Below are 25,615 nucleotides of genomic sequence, written 5' to 3' on the forward strand. Positions count from 1 at the left end.
CTGTACCACCCTGGTCCAAGTACCAGCTTCTCTCCCCAGATTAGTGCTTCCTAGCTGGTCTCCCTCCTCTTCCCTTCCCCTTTCATTCCACTCTCACCACAAGAGCCAGGGTGATCCTGTTAAGACATAAGCCAGCACCTGCCATGCCTCAGCTCGGAACCTCTCAGTGGCTGCTCGTTCTGTCAGTGTCAAGCCAAAGTCCCAAGCATGGCCCTCAGGTGCTGTCTGACCCAGCTGCCTGTCACCTCCTGGCTCTCCCACTGCCCTCTCCCTTGCAAAGTGGCTCCAGCCTTCACCGGCCTCACAATAGCTCCTGGAAGGCATCTTCCAGGGGTCGTCCAGGCCGCCCTCACCTCCTGCCGTCCTTGCCCAAAGAGCACCACCACAGCGCAGCCTGGTCTCCCCTCTAAATCGGCACGGTCTGCACAGACAGATGCCCTTTTCTCCTTGTCTTCTTTATTTTCCTTCGTGGTAAAACACACGGTATTGTTTTATGTCATCATTGTCTAGAACCTAAGCTGCATGAGGGCGTAGATGTTTTCTGCTGTGATCAATACTTTATCTGCAATGTTGGAATAGTGCCTGGCACAGAGTAAGCGCTCCCTAAATACTTGTTGAATGAATCATATATGGAGAGCTTTTAACAGCACGCTATGCGCTCATTAAATATTGTCATCATTTGCAACCATTTTCAGCACTGGTTTCCCTCTCCAAACGCTCTTGCTTTCTAAAAGCCATCTAGGAGGAACTACTCACTTAAGAGACAGCTGATTTTAAGGTGTTATTTTTTTTAAGATTTTATTTCTTTATTTGAGAGAGAGAGAGCACAAATAGGGGGGGAGAGGGAGAAGCAGACTCCCCCCTGAGCAGGAAGCCCAACACCAGGCTCGATCCCAGGACCGTGGGACCATGACCTGAGCCAAACGCAGATGCTTAACCGACTGAGCCACCCAGGCGCCCCTAAGGTGCTATTAGGAGAACAATTTTAATAATCAGTTCCTAAGCCTGAGTTTCTTAAATGGTTTTGATTTATTAGGGGTGGGGAATATGGAACAAAGAATGGAGAACTTGTTAAAATTATGGATGAATTCTCAAAGGGATATCCTACCCATTAATAAAGTATAAATTCAGTGTGAAGAACTCGAAAGCGATGCAAAATGCTAATTGGATTTCTATTTGATTACTTAGTTTAAAACTCTAAGAATCTTCTTTTAAAAATAAAATTTATGGGGCACCTGGGTGGCACAGAGGTTAAGCGTCTGCCTTCAGCTCGGGGTGTGATCCCGGCGTTATGGGATCAAGCCCCACATCAGGCTCCTCCGCTATGAGCCTGCTTCTTCCTCTCCCACTCCCCCTGCTTGTGTTCCCTCTCTCGCTGTCTGTCTGTCAAATAAATAAATAAAATCTTAAAAATAAAATAAAATAAAATAAAATAAAATGTATTAATTTTTTTCCTTAGGCAACATAGAGCATTGCAACAAAAGTAAGTTATCATGACCCTTCCTTCCTTTATACTTAGGCAGTAGAAATATGACACTATCTGTGAGAGAATTACTGGGATCCGAGGTCAGGTCCTGTTTCAGGAATGCTTCATAAACACAAATTGCTTTCCGTTTATGTTATTTCCTCCACGAGAGATAAGAACAACATTAACACTTTAGAATCAAGAGTGAGTTTATGTCTGTGATCACCAGTATTTTAGTACTAAAAATAAACACTCCATAAATACTTTAAACTCATTTGAAAACATTACAAATAAGAAAGTTTTTAGCACAAACTAATCAACTATTCCTTGAAAATTGTTGAGGTCTCAGGATATGCAGAAGAATGTAGGAAAAAGGCATATGGCTTCATCATCTTTCCCCATTCGTGTTTCTGGTTTCTTCCTTTTGTTTCTGGCTGGTCTTTCTCATGTGTGTAGACAAGCCCTCCTCTAAAGTCAATGTCAGTGAAAGTTACAGTAACACATGTAAATGTGTTCTAGAAAGAAGGAACCACAAGTGTGAAGCCTTACAATAGGGACAGATCAAGCAGAACAAAAAGGTCAAATTTCTGATCATATTTCCATAGCTTTGCTACATTATAAAAAGCAGTAGTGAGAACGCTGGTGGAAGACAAAATGGTGTTGTTACTTTGGAAAATAGTTTCTTGCAGTTAACCATGCATTTACCATATGATCCAGCAATCTCACACCTACATACTAGAGAAAACAAAACTTGGTTCGCACACAGACCTGCACATGAATGTTTACAGTAGCTTGATTCATAATCAGTCCAAACTGGAAAAAACCAAAGGTCCTTCAATGGGTGCAGGGTGAGCAAACTGGTGTGTGTGGGTGGGCGTGGCTGTGTACATATATAGATAGGAAATGGAATATTACTCATCAATAAAAAGGAGCAAACTGATGATACATGCAGCCACCTGCATCGATCTCAAATGCTAAGTGAAAGAAGCCAGGCTTCCCAAAGCAACGTACTGGAGGATTCCTGGAAAAGGCAAAACTATGGGGACGGAAGACCAGGCAGTGGTTGCCAGAAACGGGGTCAGGAGAAGAGTTGAATACAAAAGAGCACGAGGGAATTTGGGACGTGATGAAACTGTTCTGTATCTTGATTTCAGTGATTTTACAAAGTTGTACGCATTTGTCAAAACTCAGAACTGCACACTCACACACACACACACACACACACACAAAAGTAAATTTTACGGTATGTTAATTATACCACACACAAAGTGAACGGGACTCATTTTCATCAAGTTGGGGTGAGAAGAGCCCAAATGCAAACACATTGTTGCTGTGCTCATTCAGTTAGGAGCTAAACTTCTGTTGCTGTAAGTCTGTCTGCATATGGATTTATGTTCCAGAAGAACTACCCCTTTCCTGAGACCTACCTTCCTAAAGCTGGCATTTTAATAAGAAATAAAGAAGTGAATAGGTAAATAAGTATGCATGGGTACATAAGTAAATATACTATTTAAAATAATATAATCTGACGTAGTGGTAAGTTATTATGAAGAAAAACAAAGCTTGGTAAAGGGAAAGAGTTACAAGAAGGGAGGATATTTTATAGGATGCCAGGGAGACTATCCTGAATGACAGCTGGACAGAGGTTTCCGTGATGTGATGGGGGAAGCTGTGTAACAACTGGAGCACCAATTAACACTTATCAAAATTATAAAATATTGAGAAAAATTCGGTCTCTCTCTTTCAAAATGATTACTTGAAGATATGCACAACTACTGTCAAAAGAAAACTGGGAAGCTGTAACAAATTTATCAGTGTTCCTACTTGCAACCTAGGCTGACGATTTATCAAGAGAATATCAGGAAGCTCCCAGAAATTAAGAACCAGTATGCTAATTATTAATTTATTGCCTCTCAGCTCTAAATTCAGTCTTCATTATCTGCTCTGCAATAATGGAGGTGGACCCTGTAAGCAGTTCTCCTTGGCAATGAGCATGATACGAAGCTTTGTCAGTAGAGGGCGCTGGAGGGACCCTGCATGAGGAAGGGCTCCTCTTCCTGATTCAGGTGTGTTTCCCTTTCCTTCTTGTTTCTACATGTGGCTGTCAGCAGCATGTGATGGGGACATCCAGTAATGCTCCTTCCTAGGTGTTAAGAACTGAATTGTGAACCCCTCAAATTCCCCGGTTGATGTCCTAACCCCCAGTACCTTAGAATGTGACTGTATTGGAGATAGGGTCTTTAGAAGGGTGATTAAGGTTAAATGAAGTCATTAGGATGGGCCCTAATCCAATATAACTAGTGTCCTTATAAGAAGAAGAGACCACACAGAAGGAAGACCATGTGAAGACATCAGAAGAAGCCATCCACAAGCCCAGGAGAATTGTCTCAGAAGAAATCAACGCTGACAACACCTTTTCCTTGGACTTCTAGCCTTCAGGACTATGGGGAAATAAATTCCTGTCGTTCCATCCACCAGTTTGGTGCTTTGTTACAGCAGCTGTAGTAAACGAATATACCATTAGTGCACATTAGGGCAAGCCCTAGCCCCATTGCAGCCCAGCCACCACCTAGCTGCAGCCACCCTGACTCTCAGCTGGAAAATGGGCTTCTCGATGCCCCAAATGCCTGCACAGTCCCGTCCGCCAGCGTTCATTTTACTGCACTCTGGAGTGGTTCGCCGGCCTTGCCCACATGTACCCCAGAGGTTGTTTCCTGCTCGCCAGTCCTGGCCCATGATTTCCGAGCCAGGCTCAGCCCTCCTACCCTCCAGAAGAGTGTTCCCTGCTTGTCTAGTGTCTATAGACCAGCTCTGGCCAAGGGCTACCCAGCAACTTGGTCACCATCTAGTGGGCTGAAACCACTCCTCCAACCAGGTTCGCGTCCCAGCTCCGGGAGAGGGACCCCTTCCAAGTTTATTTCTTCCTTGGGTACTTTTCTCCACACTAGGACATTCTTTAGCCCTCTTTCTATTCCTTAGAGTTATTACCCTATTATCTTTGATAATTCTTTTTTTTTTTAAAGATTTTATTTATTTATTTATTTATTTATTTATTTATTTATAGAGGGCACTAGCAGGGGAAGGGGCAGAGGAAGAGGGAGAGAGAGAATCTCAAGCAGACGTTGTGCTGAGCACGGAGCCCCACACGAGCAAGGCTCGGTCTCACGACCCTGAGCTTGTGACCTGAGCAGAAACCAAGAGTAGGACGCTTAACTGACTGAGCCACCCAGGCGCCCCTAGTAAATAATTTTTATATTAAGCTTTCCCTGTTCAGATGTTGCTTGGACTCTCCTGGTACACTCGGACGGATACGGATTTGGCACTGGGGGCAGCCCCAGGAGGGAGGCCTGCAATGGGGATTTGGGGGTTGGCTTGGTCATGCTGTTTGGTTAGAGATCAGCGCCGAGCTCCTTGCCAGTGAGAAACGGGAAGCGAGGAATCCCTGGCATGCGGGGACATCACGGCCACACCATCACCCGTGTTTGATTGTGATGGAAACGGAAGCAAGGGTCTTAGCAGCCCAAGTGGTCGCTGCATCTGACTGTTGAGGCAGCTGATGAGGACAACGAGGAGTGTGGTGTGAGATTGAGTGTGGGGAGGGCACCTGAACGCTCATAAAATGACAAACGCGACTCTTTGAACCCTCAGGTTTCTCAAGCCAGAAAGCTTCCATGATAGCCCTAAAACACTCTTTTCTTTTTACCCAGAGGGCTGATATTGCTGAAAACTAAACATAACTTGCAATTGTCTTGGTTGCTGAATTACAACAATGGTTGAAGTTACGGTTTCTGAGCCTTTCTTTGCTGTGGAAGCAGCTCGCAAACTAAGTCCAAGCAAACTAGCCTTCCTTTGCTTAAATACCCGTGAAAACCTCGTCCGGCGCCGGTTTCTTGGAAGGGGACTTTGATTCTCCTCAAGGCCCAGCCCAGCCCAGCCACCCCCCTTTACACTAGATGCATCCGCTCGGGTGAAATCAGTGTGTTCCCAGAGGCCAGGGGAGCCCTCTGACCCAGGAAGAGAGAGTTTACGTGCCCAAAGAACTGCCACCCTTCTCTAATATGTATCGTAGAAACCTGGGGAACATGTGTGGGAGTTCATTTTAAAGATGTGAGAACAAGAAGTGGGAACTACAACACTGGGCCAGGCCAAATTCACCGCTGGGAGTGTGCTTCCTAAGAGCCTTCCCGGCATGGCGAGGGGGAGGGAGTCCAAACCTTAGGGAGTTAGGGACACTGGACTGGGTTTATCACGTGCAAGCTGCGCATCCCCCTGCCATCTACGTTGCAGGAAAAGGCCCAGAAGACAGCTGTCTGCACTAAGGCGTCTGCGCCCTTGGAAACTCTGCGGTTACCGTCTTCTTTAGGCTGGGTGTGACTAGGGGGCGTCAGCATGGAGAGGGGCTAGCTGATTTCAACGGGATGGGATGATGGATGGGATCCCAGAGAATCAGAGGCCAACTGGCAGCATTTATTGTTTTTAAGATTTTATTTGTTTATTTGTCAGAGAGAGAGAGAGAGAGCACAGGCAGGGAGAGTGGGAGAGGGAGAGGGAGAAGCAGGCTCCCCACTGAGCAAGGAGCCAGATGCAGGATTTGATCCCAGGACCCTGGAATCAGGACCCGAGCAGAAGGCAGATGCTTAACTGACTGAGCCACCCCAGTGTCCCCAAATGCATTTAACAGCCAAGAACTTGCTGTGGGGGCATAGTCACCGTAAAGGACGGCAGGGACGTATCAGTAATCAGAATGCCTTGGCTCACACGGATCTGGCAGCAGCTAAGTGATCAGAATAGCTGGGCAGGCTGCCATGTGGCTTGATCCGTACCGCCGGGAAAACTCCAACCCTGGTAGCGGGCTTGAGTTATTTTGCTGGCATCTCACTGCCATGTACGCAGTTTTTCGAGCTAAGTGAATTTACAGAGTCAGAGGTCCTCGAATGAAGAGGGTGAGGGTCTTGTGGCCCACACGAACCAGAGCTGTACACGGAGTGGAATTCTGGGCCCCCCCACCTAGTAAGGGGAAGGGCAGGGATTTGAATGCCAGCCGCTACTCTTTTTTTTTTTTTTTTTTTTTTATTTATTTAACACAGATAGAGACAGCCAGCGAGAGAGGGAATACAGCAGGGGAGTGGGAGAGGAAGAGGCAGGCTCATAGTGGAGGAGCCTGATGTGGGGCTCGATCCCGTAACGCTGGGATCACGCCCTGAGCCGAAGGCAGACGCTCAACCGCCGTGCCACTCAGGCGCCCCCCAGCCGCTACTCTTAACCACTGTTATCTCTTATCTCCCTTATCATCCCGGTGTCCTGCCCCCATCCCGCAGCTGCATTGCCTAGGAGGCCAAGGAAACAGAACAATGAGTCGCTCAGATCTTACCTGATTTGGGTTCTCCTTGAGGATTGAATGAAGTATGTCAATCTATGTGTAATGTTTTTGATAAAATACACTCTAAATTTTATATATATCTTAGCCACTAGTATTGATTCCAGTCTGATGGTAAAATATTTACCATAAACGCAACGGATGAATAGTTCATGTGAAGCAGCCTCGTGGCCCCACGTTACATAAAGTCCATCATAAACAAACTTGACTTCAAAATAGTTTCCTCAGAATGTTCAGCGTATCTTAACACCAATTAAAAAATCTATAGCTTTTCACGGGAACAAATCGTCTATGGATAAACTTAATGCACGGACAATGTGGAAACTCTTTCAGACTTTTTTCAACACCTGCCCACTGAGCCTTTTTTTCTTTAAAAGATTATTTCAAGGACACCTGGGGGGTCAGTTGGTTAAGCATCTGCCTTCGGCTCAGGTCACGGTCCCAGGGTCCTGGCATTGAGTCCAGCATCGGGCTCCCTGCTTAGCATCAGTGGGGAGCCTGCTTCTCCCTCTCCCTCTGCCTGCAGCTCCCCCTGCTTGTGCTCGCTCGCTCTCTGTCAAATAAATAAATAAAAAATCTTTAAAAAAATAATACAAAAGATTATTGCAGTTTTCATATTTTTTTACCCTTTTATTCTTCCTATAGAAAGACTAATAATCACGTAAATGTTTAGAAGGCAGGCCACAGATAAAGGACAATAAAGAAGCAATTTTCTTTCATGCTGGAATCACAGGTTCAAGCACATTAAACCACAAAACAACCCTAGCAGCCATCTGATCTGGCTGCCGAGTTACCTAACGGAGAGGTAGGTCATGGGACATACTAAGAGTGATAATTAAAGTATAGAAGTACTTGTTACTGGTTTCCTTCAAAATAAAATAAAATAAAATAAAATAAAATAAAATAAAATAAAATAAAATAAAAAAGAGAAGACTTAAGTTCTCACCCCTACGGGAGAAACTGATGATAAGAACCCCAAACCATAGTGCCACCGTGTGCCAGGACTCAGGGCACAAACAGTTTGCACTTATTAATTGATTTTATCAGTAGGAAATGGAGGAAGAGGGACCAGGCCGTCCAGGTGGTAAATGGTGATGCTGGGATTCTGTCCCCGTGACCAGAGAGTCCAGAGTCCTTGCTGTACATGTTAGTCATGTTGCCCCTTCACAGGCATTCATGCGATCACACACCAGCGGATGGAGAAGGACTCAGTGGTCACAGACTATCTTGAGCAAGGGTTGAAACAAAAAGCAAGAACCACTTTTATGTATAATAAAGACCCAGAACAAGGAAGTTGGCATCCCTAAACTGTGCAGTGAGAGCAGTGTAAAATGCCAAAAAGAGGATCCAGGCCATCCCGGAAATATTCCCCTGGCCACAGAGGTTAACTGTTACGGCCAGTTTCTCAGAGGAGAGGAACTGGAAATTGACATCAGGACCTTTAGAATTGTGTAAAGTGCAGAGTGGATTCAGTCGTTCGTTCGTTCTTTCTTTCTTTCCTTTTTTTTTTTTTTTTTTTACAGTTTTGAGGTTTTTAATATTGAAGTATAATTAACATACGGTGTTATATTAGTTTCAGGTGGACAATAGAGTGACTCAACAATTCTCTACATTTCTCAGTGCTCACCATGTTAAGTGTGCTTTTAATCCCCATCACCTGTTTCATCCATCCCCCCGCCCCCACCTCCCCTTTGGAAACCACTGGTTTGTTCCAAGTAGTTAAGAGGCTGGGGGTTTTTGTTTATCTCTTTTCTTCTTTGTTCATTTGTTTTTTTCTTTAAATTCCACATATGAGTGAAATCATGGCGTTTGTGTTTCTCTGACTGACATTTCACTTAGCATTATACACTCTAGCTGCATCCTGTTGTTGCAAATGGCAAGATCTCATTCTTTTTTTTTTATTAAAGATTTTATTTATTTATTCATGAGAGAGAGAGGCAGAGAGAGAGGCTGAGCAGGGAGCCTGATGGGGGCCTCAATCCCAGGACCCCTGGGATCATGACCTGAGCCGAAGGCAGACACTCAACCAACGGAGCCACCCAGGTGTCCGATCTCATTCTTTTTTATGGTTCAATAATATTCCATTGTTTTTATATACCACATATTTTTTATCCTTTTATGGATAAAAAGGGTTGGGCTGCTTCTATACCTTGGCTATTGTAAAGAATGCTGCAGTAAACATAGGGCTGGATGCATGTATCCCTTTGAATTAGTGTTTTCATTTTCTTTGGGTAGATATCCCACAGTGGAATTATTGGATCATACAGAGATTTCTTTGGCTTTCTCAGCGGCAAATCCTACGTGAAGCTTGCGGTCCTGGGATCAAAGCCAGGTCTCACACGGGGCCCCTGCTCTACCACACAGGGCATTAGCATTGGATTGTGCCGTATCTCACATTGGTAATCTGGAAATCCATTAAGTGAGGTCCCAGATCCTTTGCTACCTGAGTCATCATCCCCATCTGAGATACCTAGGATTTCTCAACTCAAAGTGTCCTTGCACTCAGGGCAGGGGACATTCTTAGGAGGCACTCATAGCAGTCACATTCAGTTGTGATTGGTCTGGTCCAATAGCATGAACAGATAAAACAAGTCAACTCCTCTTCTAGATTGGAGGCAGTCATCTGCCTTACATGATGTCTATAGTCAAAACTCTGAAACCAGCCTTCAACAGCCAGCCTTGGTCCCCCACGGTCTCTAAATAATCTTCTACTGCCTCCTCCTTCCTCCTTGTCAATGGGGAAATAGTGGGAGTTTGTGGGGCAGGAGCCCTAGGCTGGTGAGTTTTATGAGGCTTCAATTTTAAGCTCTATAGGCTTTACACGTGTGGTCTCAAAGTCCGCCTTCATCTCAGAGTATCCTAGCTCAGCATAAAGGAATCCCATGCTTCCTCATTTTTTATTAACTCAGAATCCTTAGCTCTACGGGGCGCCTGGGTGGCACAGCAGTTAAGCGTCTGCCTTCGGCTCAGGGCGTGATCCCGGAGTTCTGCGATCGAGCCCCACATCAGGCTCCTCCGCTGTGAGCCTGCTTCTTCCTCTCCCACTCCCCCTGCTTGTGTTCCCTCTCTCGCTGGCTGTCTCTATCTCTGTCGAATAAATAAATAAAATCTTAAAAAAAAAAAAAAAGAATCCTTAGCTTTAAGGGCAAACCCTTTCTTTGCTCTAGGTCTTTTCTAAGAAAACAAAGGGAGGCATGCGACTGTATGATTCTATGTATAGAAGTTCTGGAATAGGCAAAACTAATCTATAGTGACAGAAGCCAGGTCAGTGGTCTCCTGGGGGACTGGGGGGAGGACTCACTGCAACGGAACCCAGGGAACTTTGAGGTTGTTGCAAATGTTGTGTATTTTGTCATTTGTCAAAGTCATCAGACTGCCCACTTAAATGTATGTGTTTTATTGTATGTAAATTATATCTCAATAAATTTGATTTTTAAGTCCATTTTATTGCCTTGGACATTTTTCACAGGCATCACATCATTCTAAGGATTGAGCTTCCTAACAATTGTCTTTCAGTTCAGGACCAATTGAAGCTAACCCTCATCCATCTTTTGTGTATGTCCTCTGATAGCTGAGTTTTCTAGAGAATTTGCTAGGCTGCCAGTGTGTCACTTTAGATAATTCTCCCTTTTCTTCCTATCCAAGATCATCCTTGTTTGCAAGATTTATTATTTTTTTTTAAAGATTTTATTTATTTATTTGACAGAGAGAGACAGCCAGCGAGAGAGGGAACACAAGCAGGGGGAGTGGGAGAGGGAGAAGCAGGCTCATAGCGGAAGAGCCTGATGTGGGGCTCGATCCCGTAATGCCGGGATCACGCCCTGAGCCTAAGGCAGACGCTTAACTGCTGTGCCACCCAGGCGCCCCTGCAAGATTTAGAATTCAATTTTGAAGCACTTCTAGACACTTGTCATCTTCCGTTTGAGGGTCTGTCTAGCGACTCCTCCCATTTATTAAAAAATTTCAGGTCTGGGGGCGTCTGGGTGGCTCAGTCGGTTGAGCGTCCGACTGTTGATTTCAGCTCAGGTCCTGATCTCAGGGTCGTGAGATGGAGCCCTGCATCGGGCTCCGCACCCAGCAAGGAGTCTGCTTGTCCCTCTCCCTCTGCTCCTTCCCCCATTTTTTCTCTCTCCCCCGCTCTCTGTCTCTCTAAAATAAAAAAGTAAATAAAATCTTAAAATTTCAGGTCTGTTTCCTGAAGTCTAGGCTATGTGTCCAATCACGTCCAATCCTTCTTGACCACCATGAACCCTAGAGTCACCGGGTTACTTTTTTTCCCATGAGTTCGTGTCACTTCTACTTCTCTGACCAGTTCCTTTTGTGGTGAGCTCTTGGTACTTACTTCCTCTACGTTCTGAGAAAACTTCCACGTTAAAAAAAAAAAGTGCTGGCTCCCTAGGGCATGATAGTTTTTAGATAAAAAAGACTTTTGAGGTCAGTAACCGCTGCTTTACTGTGTTATATGAGACATCTAAGGTCCTTAAGGGTTGGAGGTGTTTGCCCAAAGTCAGATAGTGAATAAAACTCTACGCTGAACCCTCATTTTCATCAGACCACTGTGTACTGTTGGGCCGGATGTTTATTGCCCGGGGGCAACCAGCCGAGGGCTGAGTGGGAACTGAAGTTAGTGTGGGCCCCGCTTCCTTCGCCAAGCTTGGGCCCTGCTGGAGGCTCTCCCCCGCCTCACAGGGACAGCCTCCCTCTAATTTTCATAAAAGCACCATTTGGCCAATAGTGGCTGTGATCTATCCTCAAACTTCTCTTCCAAATTATTTCAAATGTAAACGTTTATTTTTTAAAATTTTATCAGGAAGAAATTTAGCACTTTTATTTTATCTTTTTATTTTTTATTATTTATTTATTTATTTATTTATTTATTTATTGCAGCTCATATGCTTTTTCCTAAAGGTAGAATTTATTTACTTATTTATTAGTAATATTTATTTTGTTATATTAGTCACCATACAGTAGCACTTTTATTTTAAAAGAATATCCTATAACATTCATAGATCTTAACAATTTTTATTATATCTTTTTCAAATGCTGTTTTGTGAATTCTTCTTTTTTTTTTTTAAGAGAGAGCGGGAGCAAGAGAGAGCACAAGTGCATGCTGCAGGGAGGAGGGGCAGAGGGAGAGGAGAGAGAGAGCCTTAAGCAGGCTCCTCGCTTACGTGGGGCTCCATCCCACAACGCTGAGATCATAACCTGAGCCGATATCAAGAGCTGGACACCTAAACAACTGAGCCACCCAGGCACACTTGTTTTGTGAGTTCTTAAGCAATCCAGGACATTCATAGATTTGATATACTTTATTTCTGCAGAGCCGGGCCAGGGACTCCGCTTGGAATGAGATTTGTCCCAGGACTCTGGGGCAGGAGCAAAGGAAGGCTTAAGCCTCAGCTACCCATAACTCAGCTTTCAGTCTGATATAAAGGACGTGGTCCAAGGAGACAAGAACTTAATCCCAAGGGAAAGGTCTGGAGTAGGAGATGAGCAGAACAGAGAGAGCAGTTGAGAGGCAGAGCCTGGAAAGGCTCCTTGAGACAACGGGAGATGTCTTTTTGTAGGGTGCCTCCTCTGTGCCTTGGATGAGTGGGCAAAAGTAGAAAGGCCTAGTGGACCTGCAGAGACCCAAGTCAATGCAAAGTTGGTACTGGAATCCAAGAGGATTCAATAAAAGCAGAGACCAATGTCCCGGCCTACATGGGATAAGGCACTGCAACCAAGAGCCCCCAGGAAGGGCGCACTGGGTAAAACAAAGTCCCGCTGTGACCAGTATTCACTCCACCCAGTGCCATGTGGGTGGATAAACTTTTCGCCTCCCAGACACCATTTTGGCTGGGGGGAGGGGGAAAGAGGAAAACACCTGAAAGCACTTACACAAAAGACATTGGGTTAACCCAAAATTTGTCTCTGATATTATCTTTAACTGAAAAATGTGTGCTCAGTGATCTATCGTCACTCTACCATCCCAGCTCCCCATAAGAGGAAATGGCACTTTCAGAACCAGAGCATATTACAGAAAAGAAGAATGCTGCATTTTTTCGACCTTTGAGTGCAGTTTACCCATTATACGTGGTCCTTCCAGTTCCAGAAGGCATGCTGTACACATTAACCAGGGGTCACAGAGTTCAAATATAAATTGTCAGTGTGAGTCTTTGGTGCCCTTGAGGGTAGCTTTTGTGCATAGAAAAAGATTATTCAGAGGTTAGCTTTAGAAATTACTATTTAATTTACTAGTGTTACAATTTAAAAACTTAGCTTGATTTTAAGTTCAACTTAGAATTTTTATTGTTCTTTTATAAATAGAGAAAAATTTTAAAACCACTTTTAAGGCCCTTAAATATTATCTGTTGCCATTTATAAATGTTATTAAATAAACTCCCCCAAACCTTTTAAAGTACCTTTAGAAATCTAATATTTTATTTTCCTCATAAATATAGAACTATTTGATTAATATTAAAACTTTCCTGGGAATCTAAATAATGAACACAAATCTAATAAATCAAATTTATAAACATGGTGATTTTAATTTTTAAATTAAGAAAGTTAATAAGAATCTGACTTAAAAGTGTAAATAATTACACTCTTTGACATTTTATTTTATTTTTTCAAGATTTTATTTATTTATTTGAGAGAGAGGGAGAGAGCACAAGCAGACAGAGAGGCAGAGAGAGAGAGAGAAAAGCAGACTCTCCACTGAGCAGGGAGCCAGATGTGGGGCTCAATCCCAGGACCCCGAGATCATGACCTGAGCCAAAAGCAGACCTTTAACCAACTGAGCCACCCAGGCACCCCTCCCTTTACCATTTTAAAATGGAATCACAGTCAAACTAGAAGTTCGGTCTTAAAGCTTAATTTAATTTGATCCATGTTAATTGGGGTGAAATACAAGTATCCCCCACTTTCTAAAAGTCCACGTTATGCCGTTTCACAACAGACCTCCGGTAGCACCTGTTTTCACTAACCGAAAGAAATCCAAAGAGGATTTTTGCTTTTATGAAAAAAGTTGTTACCATGAGGAGGTGCCTGGTGGCTCAGTGGGTTAAGCATCTTCCTTCCACTCAGGTCATGATCCCAGGGTCCTAGGATCGAGCCCCACATTGGGCTCCCTGCTCAGTGGGGAGTCTGCTTCTCCCTCTCCCTCTGCCCCACCCCTCTCTCATGCTCTCTCTCTCTCTCAAATAAATAAAATCTTAAAAAAAAAAAAGTTGCTACCGTGCCAATTGTGTAGGTCTTTCGAAAAGGCGAAGCGGCATGAGGCAGACTTTCAGAAAGTAAGAGATACTTCTCGCTTTATGCCATTTCAGTTTACAAAAGGTTTCATAGGAACATTCTCCTTTCAGATAGTGGGAGAAACCTGTACTCCATCAGCGATGCCACGTGCTTCATCCTGCACTTCATCCAGAAGCAGAAAACGCTGCATTATTAATGATGCTGCGTTTGGTCCCTTGGCTAAGATGGTGAGTGCCGGGTCTGTCTACGGTAGCAGCGCTTCGCCCCTTCGCAGTTAGTAAACAAACTATGGAGTGATCCTTTGGCATCATGGGGATATTGCATTCCCTAAGAAAGCTTCGCCTAATTCACTGATGGTCATTGCCTAAATTTATTACTGCATTGGAGCACAAAATGACTTTTGAATTCTATTTTTCTTTCCTTACTTTCTAACACAACAAAATGTTCCAGGTTCACATTGTCCTTTCCCGGCCCTGAACATGGAATCGGCTATTTCCTGAAGTCCTGCTTCTTTTTACTGAGAGGGATGTTTTTTAGAAACCAAGATCTGGGTGCTAGCCATACTTCTTGCTACTAGAGTGTCATCATTTCTAGACCCTTTCAGTGGACAGACCTATGGACTATTTCTTTTAATTAATAAGCTCATATGGATATTTTCAATTCAAATTTATATTTAAAGAATTTTTTCTTAACTGAGCTTATTTCATATTTATATTTATTTCCTCTTGCACTGAAAATCACGATCCTAAAGATGTTAATGTGTTTACTTATTTTTTAATTTTATATTATACATAAAATTATTTGAAAATTATGATACCAATATCACTACTAACAAGTCTCCAGTGGGAGAAGTCTAAAATTTCCTTGCAGTTCTTTATACCCTTCGAATATATCCCACTAAATATATACAATCAGAATACTCTATTAAAATTTGCTTGAAATAATACTTTTCTTTGTGTGATTATGCTATCCATTGGATACAGAGTTAGAGTTTATATGCTCCTGTGTGTGCTCAATTTTAGAGTTTATTTTTTTGTTACTTTCATTCAATTGTGTTTTTGAATATATAAAACATTTACATGGTTCAAAAGTCACAACTATATAAAGTCTGTGTAGAAACATCTGCACCCCCTTCCTCTTTCCCGCTCCCCACTCCCCCCTCCATCCCCTGTGGGTAGCCATTTTCATTAGTTTCTGGTCTCTCTAATTTTTTTTTCTTTTCATAAATAAGTGTTTGTAGGGTAAGAGCCTGACATTAAGCTCTTGATTGTCCAGGCATCCATTTCAATGATACCCACCTTGAATAAGCACATTGCTAACTGTATGGCAGCTACTAGCAAACCGACCAGGCTGCTCCCACCCATGAAGTTGCCCTTTGAGAAAGCCCCTGGTAACCTAGAGAGCTGACACTTGAGTGACCTGCTTTTCCCTTCCCACTCCCTAATTCCCGCTCTTTATGTTATACATTCGGCAGTAAAGAGTGAACCCATGAGACCCTGGGCACACACCCCTGGAGCAGAGCCCCAGATCCCTCCCCTTCCCTTCACCTGCAAACTTGTGCGGCCCCAGGCGAGCTGAGCCGTGTACCCCTCACAACCTGTGAGAATAAATCTTGTTATTCAGAATCCTCTGCTGGTCGTTGCTGAGGGGTGCATCTTGCAGTCAAAGACCCACAAAGACTGGTCAATGCCAACGTTGGCTGTAGTCAGGGAAAGTCTACAAAGGCTCACTACAGGTAAAAGGGCCCGGGGCACTCCTCGCTGAGAGCACCGCTGTGGATAGGCTTAGACTAGCCCAACAGTGTGTTACGTATGTATGAGTGCTTTACGTAATCTCCACTTTTTCCTTCACAAGATGTAGCGTAGGAGATGCACCCACCTGAACTTGCTTTTTTCATGTAACAATATAACCTGGAAATTATTCTATATGATTTCATAGAGCTCTTTCTCATTCTCTTCAAACAGCTACAAAGTCTCCTGCAATCAGTATGTTGGCTGAGGCTGCAGTCATCTGCAGATTTGACTGGGGCCTGCTGAGCCACTTAAAGATGACTCACTCCCGGACCTCCCCCATTGGTGCTGATTGTTGACAAGATCGTCTCCACAGGCCTCATCCCCAGGCTGCTAGAGCTTCCCTGCTACATGGCAAATCAATGCCACCTCCCCCGCCTCCAGCACCTAATCCAGATAGCTGGATAGAAACATCAATGGCTCTTACAATTTAGCTTGGTCACATACTATCCCTTCCAGAACATTCCATTTGTTAAAAGCAAGTCACTAAGTCTGGCCCACATTCAAAGGAAGGTGAATTGGGCTCCACCTTTTGAAGGGAAATGTATCAAAGAATTTGTGGCCATATGTTAAAACCTCCATGAACCTCATTAAGGGAACATTCTGTACAGAACACTATTTACCTTGTGTGTAAAGTAATGTAATATTTTCATTACGATGGTCGAGTAGTGTTCACTTAGCTCTGGAAACAATGTAATAATATGGTATGTTATTATGTATATTGTATTATATATGGGCATATATAGACATATACATACATAATGAGTATGTTTATAGATAGATTGATCCCTGGAGGAGCTCTTTATTTTCTTTATGAAAATAACAAAGGCTTTATTGAGAATTTTTACATGTAGACATCTCCATTTTATTATACATAACTCAAGGTCCTACTTCTCAAATTAGGGGACCCGTATTCGCAGGGAGATGCGGTGGAAGGCTCAGGGGGGCAAGGGCACAGGCAGGGTCGGATCTTACAGGAGCGACTTTATGTGGTGGTATGCAATGTGAAAGCATTTTTATCCTGAAACAACTGTAGATCTGTATCCGTGGGTAAAATGCAGTGTCTACACATATTTTTTAAATCAAGCGTGAAACTTCAAAGAAATTTTGAACTTAGGGAGTTCAAAATAGGCTGCTTTGGCCTATTTCTTCCAAACTCCCAGAGGTGCTTTTCCAATTCTCTATCCGTAATGGTATGTCAGTGCAGAAGTCTGAGAAGGGTTGGCTTTAGAGTCTATATTTGTATTTTGCCCATGAGGAACTGGTGGGAACCTTTCTTCTAGTCTTCTAGGGCATCTGAAAGAATCACCCTTGTTCCTATGTGAGTTATTCCAATTCTAACCTCTCCTGGTGTCTTTCTTATGTCAGGAATGGCACCTCACGCTAATGCGTGCTCTTCCTGGATCAGCCCTCCCTGTCCAGGCAGCCCAGCAGATCACCGATCCAGGGAGGGGACACGTTACAGCCAGGCGCCGTCACTGGCGCCCTCTGCTCCTTTGGGCAGGGAGCTTGATTGGATCCAAGATGAAAATGGATCTCCCTGCTTTGCCATACCCTAACCAGAGCTGAATTACCCAACAGACGACTAAAGCAGAGGCCTCCAAACAATGCTTTGGGTAAGATAATGAGATATTTCCTTCCAAAATAAAATTTTGACTGCCTAATAATTATTTTATGACTTGGCATGGTTTTAAATTTTAATTACATAGAAGGGGAAGAAGGGAGAAATCATCTCTTCTGTCTCAAGGTCTCTGCTGGTCTTAATAGGGCTCCGGCTGTGAAGGCCTCTAGAACACACCAACCACCCTTCCCTCACTGGCCCAGCTCAGGTTAATCCTGTGTGATCACTCTTCTGCATACTATTAGAAAAGCCACAGGTTCGGAGCATAGCTACAGTTCCCTTCTCTGTAACCCTGTTGAAAATACACTTGTGGTCCATTACCCTTGAAGCTACCATGGTTGGGTACTTCTGACCATGAGAACCAAGCTTATGGGTAAGTTCACTGCCACCCTAGTCCCTAACCCTGGAAAAGGAAGTATGAACACCACGGCTCGAAGGCAAGGTTCTCAACTGGGGTCCTGGAACATGGATGAGGGACAAATACATCTTTTTTCTCACTAGCCTTAAAATGAAATTTAGCATGTATTTCAATTATGAATGTAGGCAACACACTCCAGCCATTTTAACAGAACCCAGGACATTTTCACCAGTTAGAAATCAAGATATTCTCATATCCAATTCAGTTGTTAGAAATATCTTGAGGGGCGCCTGGGTGGCACAGCTGTTAAGCGTCTGCCTTCGGCTCAGGGCGTGATCCCGGCGTTATGGGATCGAGCCCCACATCGGGCTCCTCTGCTATGAGCCTGCTTCTTCCTCTCCCACTCCCCCTGCTTGTGTTCCCTCTCTCGCTGGCTGTCTCTGTCTCTGTCGAATAAATAAATAAAATCTTAAAAAAGAGAAATATCTTGAAATATCACTCCACTCATCACTGCTTCAATGTGCGGAGGTGTTCAGATCCCTAACAGATCCTGTGTGGTGCAGTATTCTCGTGTGTCATTGCCATTGAGCCATATGAGCCCAGATGTCCCGCATTCTACATTGGTTGTCAGAGATATACAGTGCTTCTTGGCTCTTCACATCTACAAAATTCTCGATTTCTTTAAAAAGAAAGGATATCTGAACTGAGCTGAGAACATCTACAAACACTTAGAACTCTTTCAAAACGTATTTCTGTCATAATGGCATCAAAGGTGACCATGAATTTACAATCATTTTCTTTTTAATATAAGTCGCTCTATTGATCTATTGATAATCTATTGACATTCATCTATTGATCTTTGACAAAATGCTTATTTCAAGTAGAGTTGTACTTAAGTCTTGGATGATTCTGTTGTTCCTTGCAAGAAGCCTCCTGTGTTTGCTTTGTAAAATGAGATAGGGGAGGTTTCATTTCCTTTGAAATAATATGTTTGTGAAACAGTGTTCTTAGCCCTTGAATATCAAATCATAAAATTAAAATGCACTGAAAGTCTAGTATGACATGCATATTGCCTTGTTGCTTTAAAACATAGGTTTTATTATTATTCAGGTATGGCTGGCCAGTACATCAGAGACCATTGCCCTTGACAAGATAGCTGTTTATTATATTTATCTGCTCAGGCTACTGTAACAAAACACCACAGTCTGGGTGGCTTAAGCAACAGAAAATTTATTTCTCTCAGTTCGAGAAGGTAGAAGTCCCCAGTCAAGTTTTCAGCAGAGTTAGCACTGGTGCAAGCTCTCCCCTTGGGATGGAGACAGTCAGTCCCCTTCTCCCTGTAGGCTCCCAGGGCCTTTCCTCGGTGCATGTGAACAAGAAGCAAAAAGAGAGGGGGGCGCCTGGGTGGCACAGCGGTTAAGCGTCTGCCTTCGGCTCAGGGCGTGATCCCGGCGTTCTGGGATCGAGCCCCACATCAGGCTCCTCCGCTATGAGCCTGCTTCTTCCTCTCCCACTCCCCCTGCTTGTGTTCCCTCTCTCACTGGCTGTCTCTATCTCTGACGAATAAATAAATAAAATATTAAAAAAAAAAAAAGGATTGGTTAGTTTGAGTCCATTCAGTGGTCCCTGGGGCATAGCAGCCGTCCCTAGCTGTCTGGTGCCTGGCCCGGGGTGATTAGGGCCAGTGGATAGAGGATAGTGGAGTGGGAGAGGGTGTGTACGGGATCTGGAGTGATTGGTTTGCACATGAAAAGCCTGTCATTTACCATCTCTAGGAAGTGGCTAACCCCGGGAGGGGCAGCCTCTCCGTGGTCAGCAAGGCCCAGATAGCATAGCATCAAATACAGAAACTAGAAAATGTGGTTATTACACATGTCAACGTTTGTCCCAGTTTTTACTGTTCTTATTCAAGCTGAAGAGCAACAGCCTTCATACTGATGTGTCCTATAAAATATACAATCTTACCTTTAATTTGCCTATATCGGAAACATACTTTCTCATCACTAAATACCACACATGTATCCCAAATTTGCTTTATTTTAATGTGTTGACCTCTTAGCTACTCACTGCTGCGTAACAAGTTACTCCAAAACTAGTGATCGAAAACCACAAACACTTACTGTTTCACGGTGTGCGTGGTCAGGAATTCGGGTGCAGCTTAGCCAGGCGGTTCTGGATCAGGTTCTCTCACGGTGACAGATTCGAGGTATCAGCCAGGGTCTCAGACTTCTTGAGGCTGAACGGGGCAGAATCTGCTTCCAAGCGCACGCATGTGGCCGTGGGCAAGTCTGAGTCCCTTGCCACACAGGCCTGTGCACGGAGCTGCCCCAGGACAGAGCGGTTGGCTCCCCGCTGTGCAGAGTGACCCGAGGGAGAGCAAGCGAACACACCTGAGAAGCCAGCCCTTTTATAACCTAATCTCAGAGGTGACATCCCATCATTTCCATCATGTTTTGTCATTAGAAATGAGTCACTATACTGGGTCCAGCTCATCCCCAAAAGGAGGGAATTCATCGAGGGTACAAATACCAAAAGCAGGACCACTGAGGGTCACCTCCAAGGCCGCATATCACAATTGACAACTATGTTTCAATATAATTGCTTTTCTTTGCGATTCTTTGTATTTTATTTTTTGAATTTAAACACATGAGTCTACGAAGAGGTCCAAGGGCTTCTCTAGCTACACGTAGCACGAAGAGGTTAAGAGTCCCGGCTCTATGCTAGACAGATCTGGCTTGAAACCCTGCCTCGCCTCCCAGCCCTGTGGTCCCTGAGCAATCCCTTCACCTTTGCCAGCACTGGCGGCTCCAACGGTGAAATGGAGATGATAACAGCCCGTCTCCAGGACCTGCTGTAGGGATTAAATGAGCTCGTGCGTATAAAACATTAACATTCTGCTGGATTGTATTAAGCACCCAGTAAATGGTAGCTTTTATCCATAGAGAAAAGAATGTGCCCGAATTTCACACATACGCACACTTTTTATTTCACATGGTTACAAAGCCCAGGGATCACGTTTATTAATGGTTGGGGTCCACTCTTTCCCCCTGTTGTATACCTTAAATATCTTGAGGAATAGAGATGATGAAACCCAATGTGTCTGTGCCTGTCTCCTCACCAAAATGCACCACAAAAATACTAAATATTATTGCAGCCGGAAGAATTAACGCAAACGAGGTCAGCGTAAGAACCAGACGCTGGGCCGAGATCAGCCACAGCGAGGGGACATATAACTCAAGAAATCTCATACAACTGACAGAATCTCAACCCTGGAAATTTGCATTTTCAATCAGTAAGACACCAGCCATGCAGGACACAGGTAAATAGGGAAGATCGACCCCCTTTTAAGCTTTCCAAGTAGTGTCCCTTCCTGCCAAATCAGTTCAAAAAGGAGGAGGCAGCGAAGGGACCAGGGCTACCCTGTTATCATTTTGTGATTCCTTTATGATTCTTCTAACAGAGGGGCTGCATTATTTAGGAATCCATTAACAGTTCAGAAAGAAAGTGGAAAACTGAGAGTCGGGAATGGCTTGCTGCCTACACCTGTTTGTTCCCGCGTGTCTGGAAATCAGAAAGATGGGATTCACAAGAGCAGGGCTCGCTTCCTGACCTCGAGCCTGGACACAGGTAGAAATTGCTGGTTCGGCTCCACTAGAGAAAGCCTCTGTTCCAGCTGGCGTCTGTCGCCCGGTGTGGCCATGACTCACAGCACACACAGGGAAATGGTATCAAAGAGGGGCAGCACCTGTCACTGTGAAGAAGTAAGCAAGTTCACATGTTAGTTTTGATTTCCCAGCAACCACGCAGGGAAACCGAAACACTTTGTTCCCCTCCACTCCCCACCCTTTCCCTGCAAGTTCGCTCCCAGTTCCCAGCCACAGTTTTTCAAAACCTGGTGTACCAGAGAATTGGATTTGAAATACCTTTATTAGTACCAGAATTAGAATTAAGTCCCACAGGCAAAGGGTACATGGGCTCTCTCGGTGTTGTTTGTTACCACTGCATGTGAATCTACAGTTTTCTCAAAATAAAAAGTGCAATTTTAAACATCAGGCTTCTCAGAATGACCTACAACAGGAAGAAAGAAATAGCAACCCCACTCACTCCTCCAAAAAAAAAAAAAAAAGCCCCATTCTGCCAAGTTTTTTCTTGTGATTGAGTTTCCGTCTCAGAGCATTGTGGTCTGAGAATATGCAGGGAATAATCTCAGTCTTTTGGTATTGGTTGAGACCTGTTTTGTGACCCAGTATATGGTATATTCTGGAGAAAGTTCCACGTGCGTTTGAAAAGAATGAGTATTCTGTTGTTTTAGGGTGGAATGTTCTGTATGTATCTATGAGGTCCATCTGGTCCAGTGTGTCATTCAAAACTCTTGTTTCTTTGTTGATTTTCTGCTTAGATGATCTGTCTATTGCTGAGAGTGGAGTGTTGAGGTTGCCTACTATTAACATATTATTAGCTACATGCCTTTTTATTTTGGTTAATAGTTGGCTTATGTAGTTGGCTGCTCCGGTGTTGGGGGCATAGATATTTATAATTGTTACAGCCTCTTGTTGGATACACCCTTTAAAAATAATATAGTGTCCTTCTGTATCTCTAACTACAGTCCTTAACTTAAAATCTAATCTGTCTGATATGAGAATTGCTACCCCAGCTTTCTTTTGAAGTCCGTTGGCAGGAAAAATGGTTCTCCACCCCTTACTTTCAGTCTGGATGTATCTTTAGGTTCAAAGTGAGTCTCTTGCAGACAGTATATGGATGGGTCATGTCTTTTTATCTAATCTGCAACCCTGTGGTATTTTATGGGAGCATTTAGGCGATTCACATTGAGAGTGATTATTGAGAGACATGATTTTAATGATGTTATGTTGCCTGTGAAGTCTGTTTCTATAGATTGTAAATTTCTGTTCTGTATCACTCTTGGGGCCTTTTTACTTTTATAGAACCCCCCCCCCCTTAATAGCTCATGTAGGGCTGTCTTGGTGGTCACAAATTCCTTTAGTTTCTGCCGGTCTTGGAAGCTCCTTGTCTCTCCATCCATTCTGAATGACAGCCTTGCTGGACACAGTATCCTTGGCTGCGTGCTCTTCTCACTTAGTGCTCTGAATATGTCTTGCCAGCCCTTTCTGGCTTGCCAGGTCTCTGTGGACAGGTCTGACGTTATTCTGATGTTCCTCTCTCTGTACATAAGAAATCTCTTCACCCTGGCTGCTTTCAAGATTGTTTCCTTGGATCTAAGATTTGCAAATTGTACTATTATATGACGTGGTGTCGGTCTGTTCTCATTGATTTTGGGAAGGGTCCTCTCTGCCTCTGAGACATGAATGCTTGTTTCCTTCCCCAGAGTAGGGAAGTTCTCAGCTACAATTTGCTCAAATATCTCTTCTAGATCTCTCTCTTTCTCCACCCCCTCGGGGATGCTGATGATTCTGACATTTGGAACATTTCATTGAGTCAGTAATCTCCCATAGCTTTTTTCATGAAGATGGAGTTTTTTCCCCCACGTTATCTCTCTTTCCTTCTTTTCTATCATCTCATCCTCTAACTCACTAGTTCGTCCTTCTGCCTCGTTTACCCTGGCCGTCAGAGCATCCAGTTTAGACCGCATCTCATTCATAGCATTTTTAAGTTCCGCCGGATTAGATCTTGTTTCTGCCCTTAGAGGTTCTATATTGTCAATAATATTTTTCTCAAGCCTAGATATCGACTTCATACTTGTTACTCTGAAGTCCATTTCTGACATCTTGGTTATATCCATATCCATTAGTTCTGAGGCAGAGGGCGCAGCCTCTGTTTCTTTCCTTTGTTGGGGGTTCCTCCTCTGTGTCATTCTGATGAGGAGAGGTTGCGGGGATGCAGAGAGCCCAAATTATTGACCAGGACCCAAGCAAGATGTACCTGTTTTATAGGGACCTTAGGGATGTGGGCTTCTTGTTGTTTCAGCCTGCCTTCTGGGGGAGGGGTCTGCTGCCCACAGGGTTGCCCTGCCCCCTGTGGGGGGGGGGATGCACACAGTGAGAACCGGTTTTGGGGGGCTTTTGTTCTCTGGTGGCTTTCCCTGACAGTTTTCTGTGACTTTTCTGAGAGTCAGAGCAGCAATGGCCATATCCTAGCCTCTGTCTCAGAACAGAGAGATCGCAGTCCGCTCTCCACTGAGCTCTCCTGGCCACACGGACTCTGTTTCTGTCGGTGCTGCTAAAACCCCTCAGCGTCCCAGGTTGTGCGCCCCCCAGCCCTCGCTTCCAGGGCTGGCCCGTCTCTGTCCTTTGTGCTTCTAACACCGCCAGCCGCCTCCGGTTCCCGCGCATGCGCTCGAGTTCAAGGTTTCAGTCCGGTGCAGCGTCCTAAAGACCTTTCCCCATGGCTACCAGTCCACGAGTCCAGCCCGCTCCCCAGTGCAGGTGGCTACTGCTTCCCCGCGCGCGAGCCGGCGGCTCCCTCCCCCTTCCGTTTATCTTCCGATATCTGTGCGCGGATTCACGGCTCCCCGGTTCGTACCTCGGGACCCAGCACCGAGATGTTCTGTTTGTAGAGATCCAGACAGATCTTCTTACGTCTCAGGCAGATTTTGTGGGTGTTCCGGATGGTCTGGTAGATATCCAGCTCGACTCAGGGGACTGGTTGAAATAGGGTCCCCTACTCCTCAGCCATCTTTCCCCCCTCTCCAAAAGCCCCATTCTGAAAATCAACTTTTTGGTTTTTTATTAGATGAACTTCCTCAATCACACTATTCCCACATAATTGCCGTTCTGTGCCTAGTGGAAGGTGGTGCAAGAGAAAATGACACCCGTTCCTTTTTTCTCCTTTCCCCTTACCAAACTAACAAGTTTCTTAATAGCAACTGAAAGAATATTCTGGTAGTATAAACAAGAACTGATAAGTCATGTTTGCTCCAGAGAGAACAGAGGAGGAGGCGGAGAGAGAGAGGAAGATACGCCTTTCATGATAGATACTTTAGAACTTCGGAATTTTATATTATGTGTCCATGTTGCCTGGTCCAAAACATGATTCCCCAAATTTTACATGTCCTTTGACTGTCTAGCACAAACACAGCCTTCTCTGTGAGTGCGTCTCGTCCTGCAGTTTGAGTGCACCCTTCTTTCCTGTGTGTTCTGTAGTGCGATGGTTCTCAACCCTGACTGCCTGTTGAAAAAACGGAGAGCTTTTTATTTTTTTTAAAGATTTTATTTATTTATTTGACAGAGATAGAGACAGCCAGCGAGAGAGGGAACACAAGCAGGGGGAGTGGGAGAGGAAGAAGCAGGCTCCCAGCGGAGCAGGGAGCCCGATGCAGGGCTCGATTCCAAGACCCAGGGATCAAGACCTGAGCCAAAGGCAGACACTTAACAGCTGAGCCACCCCAGGCGTCCCAACAGAGAGCTTTTTTAAAAAAAATACCCCTGCTCAGGCCCTTCCCCAGACCGGCGAAATGAGTATCTCAGAGGGGAGGAGATCAACAGGGACGTTTAAAAAAAAAAAAAAATTCCCCAGTAGCGTTAAATATGGACTCAGGATTAAGAACTTCTGCCCTGGCATTTTACGGTGTCCAGATCCCAGCACCACCCTGTAAGTAAACACTGAATAAGCGACTACAGAAATAAAAATAAATAAATAAAAAACCACTTTCACATCTTTGATCTCATTTTGTCTGCAAAACCGCCCTGTGAACTCCGCATCATGGCCTCACTGCCCAGAAGAGGAAAGGGAGTGTTGAAACGCCATAAGTCACAAAGGGTCCCTTTGGGCTTTGGAGCTTCATACTTTGACC

The 25,615-nt window shown here is 44.3% G+C and overlaps 1 long non-coding RNA gene across 1 annotated transcript in view; it reads left to right on the forward strand.

Moving 5' to 3' along the window:
• Positions 1-15,742: 15,742 nt before the first annotated feature.
• LOC123787849 (uncharacterized) overlaps positions 15,743-25,615 on the forward strand; it is a 29,875-nt gene continuing 20,002 nt past the window's right edge. Inside the window, exon 1 of the long non-coding RNA XR_006778349.2 lies at positions 15,743-17,484. This is a non-coding gene — a long non-coding RNA (uncharacterized LOC123787849). The remainder of the gene's footprint in view (positions 17,485-25,615) is intronic.

The sequence above is a fragment of the Ursus americanus genome, chromosome 8, assembly GCF_024610735.1.
Source record: "Ursus americanus isolate L20-20 chromosome 8, mUrsAme1.1.p, whole genome shotgun sequence".
Lineage (NCBI taxonomy): Eukaryota > Metazoa > Chordata > Mammalia > Carnivora > Ursidae > Ursus > Ursus americanus.